A 12,032-nucleotide genomic window follows, 5' to 3' on the forward strand; every position below is an offset into this window, starting at 1 on the left:
AGATGCATAGGATGCAAAAATTTTCTCCCATTCTGTAGGTTGTCTGTTTAATTTCATGACTATTTCTTTGGCTGTGCAGAAGCTTTGTAGTTTGATCATGTCCCATTTGTTTATTTTTGTTGCTGCTGTGATTGCCTTTGGGGACTTCTTCATAAACTCTTTGCCCAGGCCGATGTCTAGGAGAGTGTTTCCAACTTTTTCCTCTAGAATTCCTTTAGAATTTTAATAGTTTCATACCTTAGGTTTAAGTCTGTTATCCAGCGTGAGTTGGTTTTTGTGAGAGGTGAAAGGAGTGGGTCTTGTTTGAGCGTTCTACAGGTGGCTATCCAGTTTTCCCAGCACCATTTATTGAAGAGGGATTCTTTTCCCTAGCGTATGTTTTTGTCTGCTCTGTCAAAGATTAGATGGCTATATAAGGATGGTTTTATATCAGGATTCTCACATGTGTTCCACTGGTCAATATTCCTATTTTTGTGCCAATACCATATTGATTTAATTACTACAGCTTTGTAGTCTAGTTTGATATCTGGCATATTAATGCCTCCCATTTTGTTTTTGTTGCCTAGAATTGCTCTTGATATTCGGGGTCTTCTTTGGTTCCATACGAAGCGTAAAATTGTTTTTTCTATATCTGTGAAGAATGCTGATGGGATTTTAATAGGTATTGCATTGAATCTGTAGATCAGTTTGGGTAGTATAGACATTTTGATGATATTGAGTCTGCCGATCCACGAGCATGGTATGGATTTCCATCTGTTTACATCCTCTGCTATTTCCTTCCTCAGTGTTTCATAGTTCTCCCTGTAGAGGTCTTTTATGTCCTTGGTTACGTATATTCCTAGGTATTTTAATTTCTTTGTTGCTATTGTGGAGGGAATTGAGTCTTTGATTTGGTTCTCAATTAGGTTGTTGTTGGCATATATGAATGCCTCTGATTTCTGTGTATTGATTTTGTATCCTGAGACTTTACTAAATTCATTGATCAGTTCCAGGAGTTTCTTGGTTGAATCCTTGGGGTTTTCTAGATACCATATCATATCATCAGCAAACAGTGAAAGTTTGATCTCTTCTGCCCCTATTTGGATACATTTGATTCTATTTTCCTGTGTGATTGCTGTAGCCAAGACTTCCAGCACTATGTTGAACAGAAGTGGAGATAGTCGGCAGCCTTGTCTGGTTCCAGTTCTAAGTGGGAATGATTTCAATTTTTCCCTATTCAGTATGATGTTGGCTATGGGTCTGTCATATATGGCTTGTATCATTTTTAGGAATGTCCCTTCTATGCCTATTTTCTTAAGTGTTCGTATCATGAAAGGGTGTTGAATTTTGTCAAAAGCTTTTTCTGCATCTATTGAAAGAATCATGTGGTCTCTGTTTTTGCTTCTGTTTATGTGGTGAATTGCATTTATAGATTTACGTATGTTGAACCATCCCTGCATCCCTGGGATGAAGCCCACTCGGTCATGATGGATTATTTTTTGGATAAGCATCTGGATTCGGTTAGGTAAGATTTTGTTGAACATTTTTGCATGTATATTCATTAGGGTTATTGGTCTGTAGTTTTCTTTTTTTTGTTGGATCCTTTGCTGGTTTTGGTATCAGAGTAATATTCGCTTCATAAAAGATGTCGGGGAGGTTTCCGTTCTTCTCGAAGTTGTGGAATATTTTCTGCAAGATAGGTACTAGTTCTTCTTTGTAAGTGTGGTAAAAATTTGGGTGTGAAGCCATCTGGACCGGGACTTTTCTTTTTTTTTTTTTTTTTTGATTCGAAGTCTTAAGTTTTATTTAAATAACGTCCAGTGAGAATAGAATGGGCCAATTAATACCCTTTCTTTGTAACACCAATTAACCAAGCCAGGGAGACTAAGTGCAACCTACAGCCAGCAAGACACGTGATGAGTGGGATGCCTCTCAAAGGGGACGGCCACGACCTCGGCCCCGGCCAGCTGCACGGGGAGTGTCCACAGTTGAGCGGGGGTTCTTAATGGTTTCATCTATGCACACGATAAGGCACGCCGCCTCTGAGGCTGCTGTCAGGGCATTGATCCGCACCATAGCTGGCTCCCACACGAAGGCCTGAAAGTTGTCAGTAATGTCCTCGTTGTTGATGTCCACCCCATACCATGTGCCCCCCTGGGCATGCCGAGCCCGCAGCTTGTTGACGATGTTTGTGGCATCAAAGCCAGCATTATCACACAGCTGGCGTGGGATAATCTCTAAGGCCTTGGCATATGCCCCAATCAACAGCTGCTGCTTTCCAGGAATAGTCCTTGAGTAATCCCGCAGGTACTTGGAGAGCTCCATCTCAATGGCCACGCCACCAGCCACCACTGAATCATTCTTGATGGCCCTCCTGACAATCATGATGGCATCATGCAGGGACCGCTCCGTTTCCTCCATAAACTGTTCAGCACTGCCACGGAGGATGAAGGTGCATGTCTTGGCCTTGGGGCAGCCGGTGAAAAAATTGTACCTTTCGCCGCCAATCTGGGTCTCTTTAAACACCTGGCAGCGACCCAGCACATCTTTTGACAGAGCATTCACACTGGTCTGGATTGAGCCTCCACAGGCCATCATTGTCCTCTTCAGATCCTCCTCAGGTACTCGGCCAGCACAGAACATGTCCCTATCAGCAAAGTACTGGGTGGCCACATCTCCAATGGGGAGTTTGGACAAGACGACTTTGGCTCCAGAATGATGGATCCTCTCTAACTTGTAATAGAGAATGTTCCACTCAGCATCAACAATTGCCTGATAATCCTCAACTGTGTGGACTCTGATCTTGGCATTGTCTTTCTAAGCTTTCAACTCCAGCTCAACATTTAAAAAAGTCTGATGTTATTCGAATTGGCTTTCCCTTGTATGTTACTTGCTTCTTTTGTCTTATAGCTCTTAGAAGGGCTTCTTTAGTTTATACTTTGGTCAGTCTGATGACTGCATGACGTGACGTCTTCCTGTTTGCATTGAATCACCCAGGGGTCCTCTGAGCTTCTTGAACTTGTATATCAAGATTTTGAGCAAGACTTGGGAAATTTTCCTCTATTATATCTTCAAACAGCTTGTCCAACCCTTGAGTGTTGTCTTCTTTCCCTTCTGGTAAGCCTATGACCCTCACGTTAGGTTTCTTCACATAATCCCACAGCTCTTGTAGGCTTTGCTCTTTTCTCTTGTTTCTCTGCTCTATTTCTGTGACTGATTTATTTAATTGGAGGGTGTTATCTTCAAGCTCTGAGATTCTTTCTTCTGTTTGATCTACCCTGTTCTTGAGACTTTCCACTGTATTTTGTTGTTCCTTGAATTGATTCTTCACTTCCAGGAGTTCAGTTAACTTTTCTTCATTGTGTCTATTTCTTTTTCCATATCCTGGAGGCTTTTTTGGTTTCTTTATGTTGGTTATTGAGTTGTTGTTGGAGCTGGGTGAGTGTTCTTATGATTCACATACGAAATTCCTCTTCTGTCATATTGATTGCCTGATTTTGGTTGGTGCCCATTTCTAGGGGGCTAGTGCTCCTCTTTGGGGGTGTGTTTGCCATTTGTTTCTTCATATATCCTGAGTTCTTTCGCTGATTTCTTCCCATGTTGATCAGTTGTTGTTTCTTTCCTTTAGGTTATTGTTTGGGTATTCACACACCTTGTTCAGTTTCTGAGGCATTAGGTGGTGTTTGTGGGTGAGATTGGACCACTCCCTGTATACTGAGTCAGTGGGTGCCGTGGAAAGGCTGTGCAAGTTGCCGTCCCTGTCAGTAGGTGGCGTTTGCTTGGAGGAACAGGCTATGCTGTTGATTTTGTGCCCTGTTGTCAGCTCTCGTTCTGGGCGGAGCTGGTTTGGGTAAGCCTGCCCTCAGGCAGTTAGCAGGGGTCAAAGTTCTGTTCTCTGCTTCCAGGAAAAGCTGTGAGGGCTGGGCTGGAATGGTCCCGCTCAGCCAGAAAGTCCGGGTGTGGGGGTGGGGCTGTCTGAGACCCGCAGTCTGGAGCGGGCCTTGCTTCTCTCCACCCTCCCCAACTCCGCAGCTACTCCTGGGTCTCTGCCAGCAGGCCAGACCACAAGCCACCAGGCCTCCTTGGACTGTGATGCTGGTGGGGAGGTTCCCTACACAGGAACGCCACCTGAGCTGGGCGCACGGCCTCCTCCTGGGAGGAGGGTTGCCCTCTAGGATGCTGATCTGCCCCTGGAGGCACACACACCTCAGTAGGCTGTTCACGTATAACCCTTCTGTGCCCCGGGCAATACTAGCTCTGGGTGCAGGGGATCTGGTCTGCAGGTCCGACCTCTGGGTCCCAGAGTTCAAACTGTATCCCCACCAGGGAGAGGATTTCTGGTTCCAATTCACTCACAGGGATCCCAAGCTGGGTCTATGTCTCTCAGCCTCTGAGTCGGCACCGTTCTCCTGGGAACACCGTGCCAGCAGCACCTGGGAGAGCTGGTGGTTAGGGAGCTCACAGTCTGAGTTCCCCTGAGTCAGGTGTAGGGTCCCAAAAGGGAAGGTCCCGTTCCCTGGAGGTGCCTCTGGCTGGTGGCTGTATTGTCTCTCTGGGCATCCGCGGGTAGGGTCGGTGGAGGGGAGGAGGAAGCAATATGGCGCCTGCCACGCGGCTCGGGTCTGTGCACATGGAGGTGCCCGGAGGAAGTTTGTAATCTGGTGCCACGTCTGCTACAGGCTCACCACTGGCAGGTGGCGGCCATCTCTGGGCTGGTGTCCACAGCTCTCTCCACCCGCTGGGAAGTCCACCAGTAGTTCCAAATGCAGGGGAGGAGAAACAGCAAATCCACCTACCCTTGCCGCTGGTCTCTGGGCTGCTCCGGTGGTCTCAGCCTCCCGTTCTCCTCTGCAGCCTCCTCCCGTGGAGTCTCCCGGGGTCTCAGGTACTCCTCCTTCTGGCCCTCGTCGGCTGTATGCTCGTCTTCTTGCTTCTTTATTCTAATTTCTGCTAGAATCTGTCTTTTCTGCAGAGAAACTCTGTCTGGCAGTGTTATTTGTACGCCATCTTGCTCCACCCCTCTATACCATAGAATTCTACTTAGCCACAAAAAAAGCTATCGTCGTCTGTCACCTCTTGTGTTATCCTGGGTAGAGATGGAGCCTATTTTACTGAGTGAAGTATCCCAAGAATGGAAAAACAAGCGCCACGTGTACTCACCATCAAATTGGTATTAACTTATCAACACTTAAGTGCACATAAGGTAATGACACTCATCAGGTGTTGGGCAGATGGGAAGGGGGAGAAGGTGACGGGTTTGTGCAAACCTAGTGGGTACCATGCACACCATCTGGGTGATGGACACATTTGAAGCTCTGACTCGGGTGAGGCAAAGGCAATATATGCAACCTAAACATTTGTACCTTTGTAATATGCTGTAATTAAAAAAAAATTAAAAAGGCAAAAGATTTATATGATCTGAAGACAAACCAGAGTATATTAAAAAGTGGGCAAAGGACTTGAACAGAAACTTTTCTAAAAAAGAAAGAAGAATGGCCAACAAACATATGAAAAAATGCTCAACATCTCTAATCATCAGGAAAATGCAAATCAAAGCCACAGTGAGATATCACTTAACTCCAGTGAGAACGGCCTTAATCAAAAAGTCTCCAAATAACAAATGCTGGCGTGGATGTGGAGAGAGAGGAACACTCCTACACTGCTGGTGGGACTGCAAACTAGTTCAACCTCTGTGGAAAGCAGTATGGAGATACCTTAAAGCGATACGAGTGAATCTACCATTTGATCCAGCAATTCCCCTACTGGGCATCTACCCAAAAGATCCAATGACACTCTACAAAAAAGACACCTGCACTCAAATGTTTATAGCAGTACAATTCATAATTGCAAGGCTGTGGAAACAGCCCAAGTGCCCATCAATCCAAAAATGGATTAATAAAATGTGGTATATGTATACCATGGAGTACTATTCACCTCTAAGAAACAATGGTGATATAGCACATCTTATATTTTCCTGGTTAGAGCTGGAACCCATATTACTATGTGAAGTATCCCAAGAATGGAAAAACAAGCATCACTTATACTCACCAGCAAACTGGTATTAACTGAGTAGCACCTAAGTGGACACATAGGTACTACAGTAATAGGATATTGGGCAAGTGGGAGGGGGAAGGGGGCTGGTATATATATACATAATGAGTGAGATGTGTACCATCTGTAGGATGTTCATGCTGGAGACTCAGACTTATGTGGAGGGGAAGGGCATTTATTGAAACCTTAAAATCTGTACCCCCATAATATGCCGAAATTAAAAAAAATTAAAAAAAATAAATAAAATAAATATATAAAAAATTAAAAAGAACTTTCTGGTAGACATATAAGATGGTTCAAATAGTTTAGAAGATAGTTTGGCATTTTCTTACATTTACCATACAGACCATTAGGAAATCTTACTGCTAAGTATTTACCCTAGAGAAAGGAAAATGTATGTCAATAAAAAACATGTAAATGAAAGAAAGAAAGAAAAGAAAACTGGGGCAGCTATACTAATCACAGACAGACTTCAGAGAAAAAAATATTATCAGGATAGAAATGGTCATTATATAATGACAAGGGGTTAATTCACCAAGAAAAAACATAAAAATATTTTATGTGCATGTGCATAATAAGAGAATATCAAAATACAAAAATTGGTAGAATTGGGAAGAAAAATAGGTGAATCCATTATTATAGTTTGAGAGTTCAACATTCTTCAAACAGTAATTTGGCAGATTCAGAAAAAAAACATTTCGGTCTTAGTTTAACCAAAAACGACATCAATCAACTGGATCAAATCAACATCAGAATACATATTTTTCTCAATGTCACATGCGTATTCACCAAAAAAGATCACACTGTGATCTGTAAAACACATCTTAATTTTTTAAAGATAGAAATCATGAAAATATACTTTCAGACAACAGTGAAATTACACTAGAAATCAATAACAGAAAGGTGCAAATTTCCCCAATATTTAAAGATTAAATAACACACTCCTAAGTAAAACATGGGCCGAAGATGTCTCAAAAGAAACTTAATATATATTCAAATAAACAAAAATGCAAATACAACTTATCAAAGTCTGTGAGGTACAGTGAAATCAGGATTTAGTTGGAAATTTATAGGATTGAATGCATATATTAGAAAATAAGAAAGATTTTAAATCAAATTTAAGATCACACCTTCAGAAACTACAATGGAAGAGCAAATTCAATCTAAAATAGGCTGAAAATAATACTAATAAAATTAGAGCAGAACCCAATGAAATAGAAAACAGGAAATCAGTACACCATGACCAAACTATATTGATCCCAGTCATATAAAGATGATTCAACATTTGTAAATCAATTAATATAATCCATCACATCGACAACTAAAGAAGAAAAATCACAAGATATAAATAGATGCAGAAATATCAACTGACAAAATCCAACACACATTTATGATAAAATCACTCAGTAGACTAGGAATATAAAGGAACTACCTTAACTTGATGAAGAACATTTAGATGCTTTCTCATCAACATCAGGAACAAGAAAAGGATAATGTCTTCTCACCACTCCTCTTCAATATCCTACTGAAATCCCTAGCTAATACAATATGGTAAGAATAGAATAAAGTATACAGATAAAAGTTATACATTTTGGGAAAGAAAAAAATAAAACTGTTTGTACATTAAATGGCTGTCTTTGTAGAAAATCCCAAAGAATCAACAAAAGAACACTTGGAACTAATAAATGATTATAGTGAAGTTGTCAGATACAAAGTTAATATACAAAAGCTAATTACTTTCTCACATATCATAAATGATTGAAATTTGAAATTTAAAACAAAATACCATTTAACTTAGCACCAACAGAGTGGAATATTTAGGTATAAATCTAACAAAATATCCACAAGAATTGTAAGTAGAAAACTATAAAACTTTGATGAAATAAAGAAGATCTAAATAAATGGAGAGATATTTCACATACATGGATATGAATAATTAATATTATAAAAATTGCAAATCTTCCCAAATTGGCTCAATGTAAACCATTCAAAATTTCAGCAAGTTAATTAGGGATATTGACAAACTCATTATAAAATTTATGTGGAAGGTAAAAGACTCAGCCAGTATTGTGCCAATATGGAGCCAATATGAATGAGAAAAACAAAGTCAGAAAATGAACACTACTGGACTTCATGATTAGTATAAAGATACTTAATCAATACTGTATGGTATTGGCAGAAGAATAGACAAATAATAGAATGGAACAAAATAGAGCACAGAAATAGGCCTACACAAGCAGAGGCAACTTATTTTTAACAAAGAAACAAAAGAAATCAAATGGAAAAAAGATAGTCTTTTCAACAAATGGTGCCAGAACAACGGGACATCCACATGCAATAAAAAGTATCGAAATATAGAAACACATCTTTCACAAATTTTAACTTAAATTGGATAGTATACCTAAATATAAGCTTAAAAGCTATAACTCCTAGAAGATAAGACAGTAGAAAGTCTAGGTGACTCTGTGTGTGATGATGACTTTTTTATTTTTATTTATTTATTTATTTTTTATTACTTTATATTATGGGGGTACAAATGTTGTTAGGGTTACATATCTTGCCCCTGCCCTCCTCCCCCACCCCACTATGCCAGAGCTTCTAGTGTGTCCAGCCTCCAGGTGGTGCACACCAAACGCACCGTGTAAGTACATACCCTTCCCCTCTTCCCCGCTTCTATCTGCCCACTTCCGGATTACAGATTTTTTTTTCAGACATTTTGGTTACAATGTATATCTTTACCTCTCCCTAAAAAGGGATAGAGGTAATCCCTTTCCCCCTACCATGCTCGCCAATTCCTTAAGATATGGGTCTCCCCCCCAAATCCCTGTTGAACACTGCCATTTTTTGAGCACCATAGCTTTAGTCAGCACCAATTTGATGGCGAGTAGCTGTGTAGCCCATTTTCCAGATCTTGTGTTGTCTCGCTTTGTATTACAGGCTTAAGCTTAATCCAAGATAGCATAGTCAGTGCTAGCTCACTGTCATTTTTTAGGAATGAGTAATACTCCATTGTGAGTATATACCACATTTTAGTTATCCACTCATGAATTGACGGGCACTTGGATAGTTTCTATGCCCTTGTAATAGTGAATTGTGCTGCCATAAACATTAGGGTGCAGATGTCTTTATTATTGAGAGACTTACAATCTTTTGGGTAGATGCCCAACAATGCTATTGCTGGATCGAATGATATTTCTATCTGTTTGAGGTATCTCCAAATTCTTTTCCACAAAGGTTGCACTAATTTGCAGTCCCACCAGCAGTGTAAGAATGTTCCTGTCTCTCCGCATCCTCGCCAGCATTTGTTGTTTTGGGATTTCTTGATACAGGCCATTCTCACTGAGGTTAGGTGGTCTCTCATTGTGGTTTTGATTTGCATTTCTCTAATGATTAGAGATGTTAAACATTTTTTTAATATGTTTGCAGGCCATTATTCTGTCTTCTTTGGAGAAGTTTCTGTTCATTTCCATTGCCCATTTCTTGATGGGGTTGTTTGATTTTTTCTTGTTTATTCTTTTAAGTTCTAGGTAGATTCTTGTTATTAGACCTTTATCGGAAGTGTAGAGAGCGAATATTTTCTCCCACTCTGTGGGTTGTCTATTTGCTCTACTGGTGGTTTCCTTGTCTGTGCAGAAACCTTTTAATTTGATCAGATCCCATTTGTTTATTTTTGATGAGGTGGTGATTGCCTTGGGGGTCTTCCTCATGAATTCTTTGCCTAGACCATTATCTGATAGGGTTTTCCCAACATCTTCTTCTAGGATTCATAAAGTTTCGTGCCTTCGGTTTAGATCTGTTATCCATCTTGTGTAAATTTTGGTGAGAGGTGAGAGGTTGCGATCCTGATTCGCTCTTCTGCATGTTGCCAACCAGTTTTCCCAGCACCATTTATTTATTTTTTTTTAATTTTTTTTTTATTTTGGCATATTATGGGGGTACAGATTTTAAGGTTTCAATAAATGCCCATTGCCCCCCCTCCCCCCAAAAGTCTGAGTCTCCATCATGACCATCCCCCAGATGGTGCACATCTCACTCATTATGTATGTATATACCCACACCCCTCCCCCCTCCCACCTGCCCAATACCCTATTACTGTAGTACCTATGTGTCCACTTAGGTGCTACTCAGTTAATACCAGTTTGCTGGAGAATATATCTGGTGCTTGTTTTTCCATTCTTGGGATACTTCACTTAGTAGTATGGGTTCCAGCTCTAACCAGGAAAATATAAGATGTGCTATATCACCATTGTTTCTTGGAGCTGAATAGTACTCCATGGTATACATATACCACATTTTATTAATCCATTCTTGGATTGATGGGCACTTGGGCTGTTTCCACAGCCTTGCAATTATGAATTGTCCAGCACCATTTATTGAAGAGAGATTCTTTTCCCCAAAGTATATTTTTGTCTGCTTTATCAAAGATTAGGTTACCATATACAGATGGTTTCATCTCTGGAATCTCAGTTCTATTCTAGATATCGATGCTTCTGTTCTTGTGCCAGTCCCAGGCAGATTTTACTATTATTGCTTTATAGTACAATTTGAAGTCAGGAAGACTGATGCCTCCCAGTTTATTCTTTTTACTTAAGATTACTTTGGCTATACATGGTTTTCTCTGGTTCCATACAAAGTGAAGAATTATTTTTTTCTAGATCTGTTAAGAATGCTGCTGGTATTTTGATGGGGATTGCATCGATTCTGTAGATCACCTTAGGTAATATTGACATTTTAACAATATTCATTCTACCAATCCATGAACATGGTAGATTTTCCCATCTGTTTAAATCATCTGCAATTTCTTTTTTTAGAGTTTTGTAGTTCTCCTTGTATAAATCTTTCATATCTCTCATTAATTATACTCCTAGGTATTTAATTATATTTGGGGCTATAATAAAGGGTATTGCATTTTTTATTTGAGTTTCTGCTTGATGGTTCTTGGCATATATGGATGCTTCCAATTTGTGTGTATTGATTTTATAGCTGAAACTTTACCAAATTCATTTATCAAATCTAGAAGTCTCTTGGAAGAATCCATGGGGTTTTTAAGATATAATATCATATCAAATGATTACTTTTTAGATACAATACCCAAAGCATGATCCTTAAAATAAAAATATGATAATTTGGACCTCAGTAAAATTAAAAACTTCAGCTCTGTAAAAGACATTGTCGGGGGGCAGAGCAAGATGGCGGACGAATAACACCGCCAGACAGAGTGTCTTTGCAGAAAAGACACATTCTAGCAGAAATTAGAGGAAAGAAGCAAGAAGACAAGCATACAGCGGACAAGGGCCGGAAGGAGGGGTACCTGAGACTCCAGGAGACTCCAAGGGAGGAGGCTGTGGAGGAGAACTGGAGGCTGAGACCACCGGAGCAGCCCGGAGACCAGTGGCAAGGGTAGGTGGATTTGCTGTTTCCCCTCCCCTGAATTCAGAACTGCTGGTGGGCTCCCCAGCGGGTGGAGAGACCTGCAGACACCAGCCCAGAGACCGCCGTCGCCTGCCAACGGTGAGCCTGTAGCAGACGTGGCACCAGGTTCCCAACTTCCTCCGGGCACCTCCGTGTGAACAGACCCGAGCTGCGCGGCAGGCGCCATATTGCCTCCTCCTCCCCTCCGCCGACCCTACCCGTGGCTGCCAAGAGAGACAATACAGCCACCAGCCGGAGGCACCTCCAGGGAACAGGACCTTCCCGTTTGGGACCCCGCCCGCCCTCCCAGGTGCTGCTGGCACCGTGTTCCCAGGAAAACGGTGCCGACTCAGAGGCTAAGAGACATAGACCCAGCTTGGGTTCCCTGTGGGTGAATTAGGACCAGAAATCCTCTCCTTGGTGGGAATACAGTTTGAACTCTGGGACCCAGAGGTCGGACCTGCAGACCCAATCCCCTGCACCCAGGGCTAGCATTGCCCAGGGCACAGAAGGGTTATACGTGAACAGCCTACTGAGGTGTGTGTGCCTCCAGGGGCGGATCGGCGTGATAGAGGGCAACCCTCCTCCCA

The 12,032-nt window shown here is 41.4% G+C and overlaps 1 pseudogene; it reads right to left on the reverse strand.

Moving 5' to 3' along the window:
* Nucleotides 1-1,740: 1,740 nt before the first annotated feature.
* Nucleotides 1,741-2,776, reverse strand: LOC105866316 (T-complex protein 1 subunit eta pseudogene; annotated as a pseudogene).
* Between the last annotated feature and the right edge of the window lie 9,256 nt (nucleotides 2,777-12,032).

This window comes from Microcebus murinus, chromosome X (genome assembly GCF_040939455.1).
Source record: "Microcebus murinus isolate Inina chromosome X, M.murinus_Inina_mat1.0, whole genome shotgun sequence".
In the NCBI taxonomy this organism is placed as follows: Eukaryota; Metazoa; Chordata; class Mammalia; order Primates; family Cheirogaleidae; genus Microcebus; species Microcebus murinus.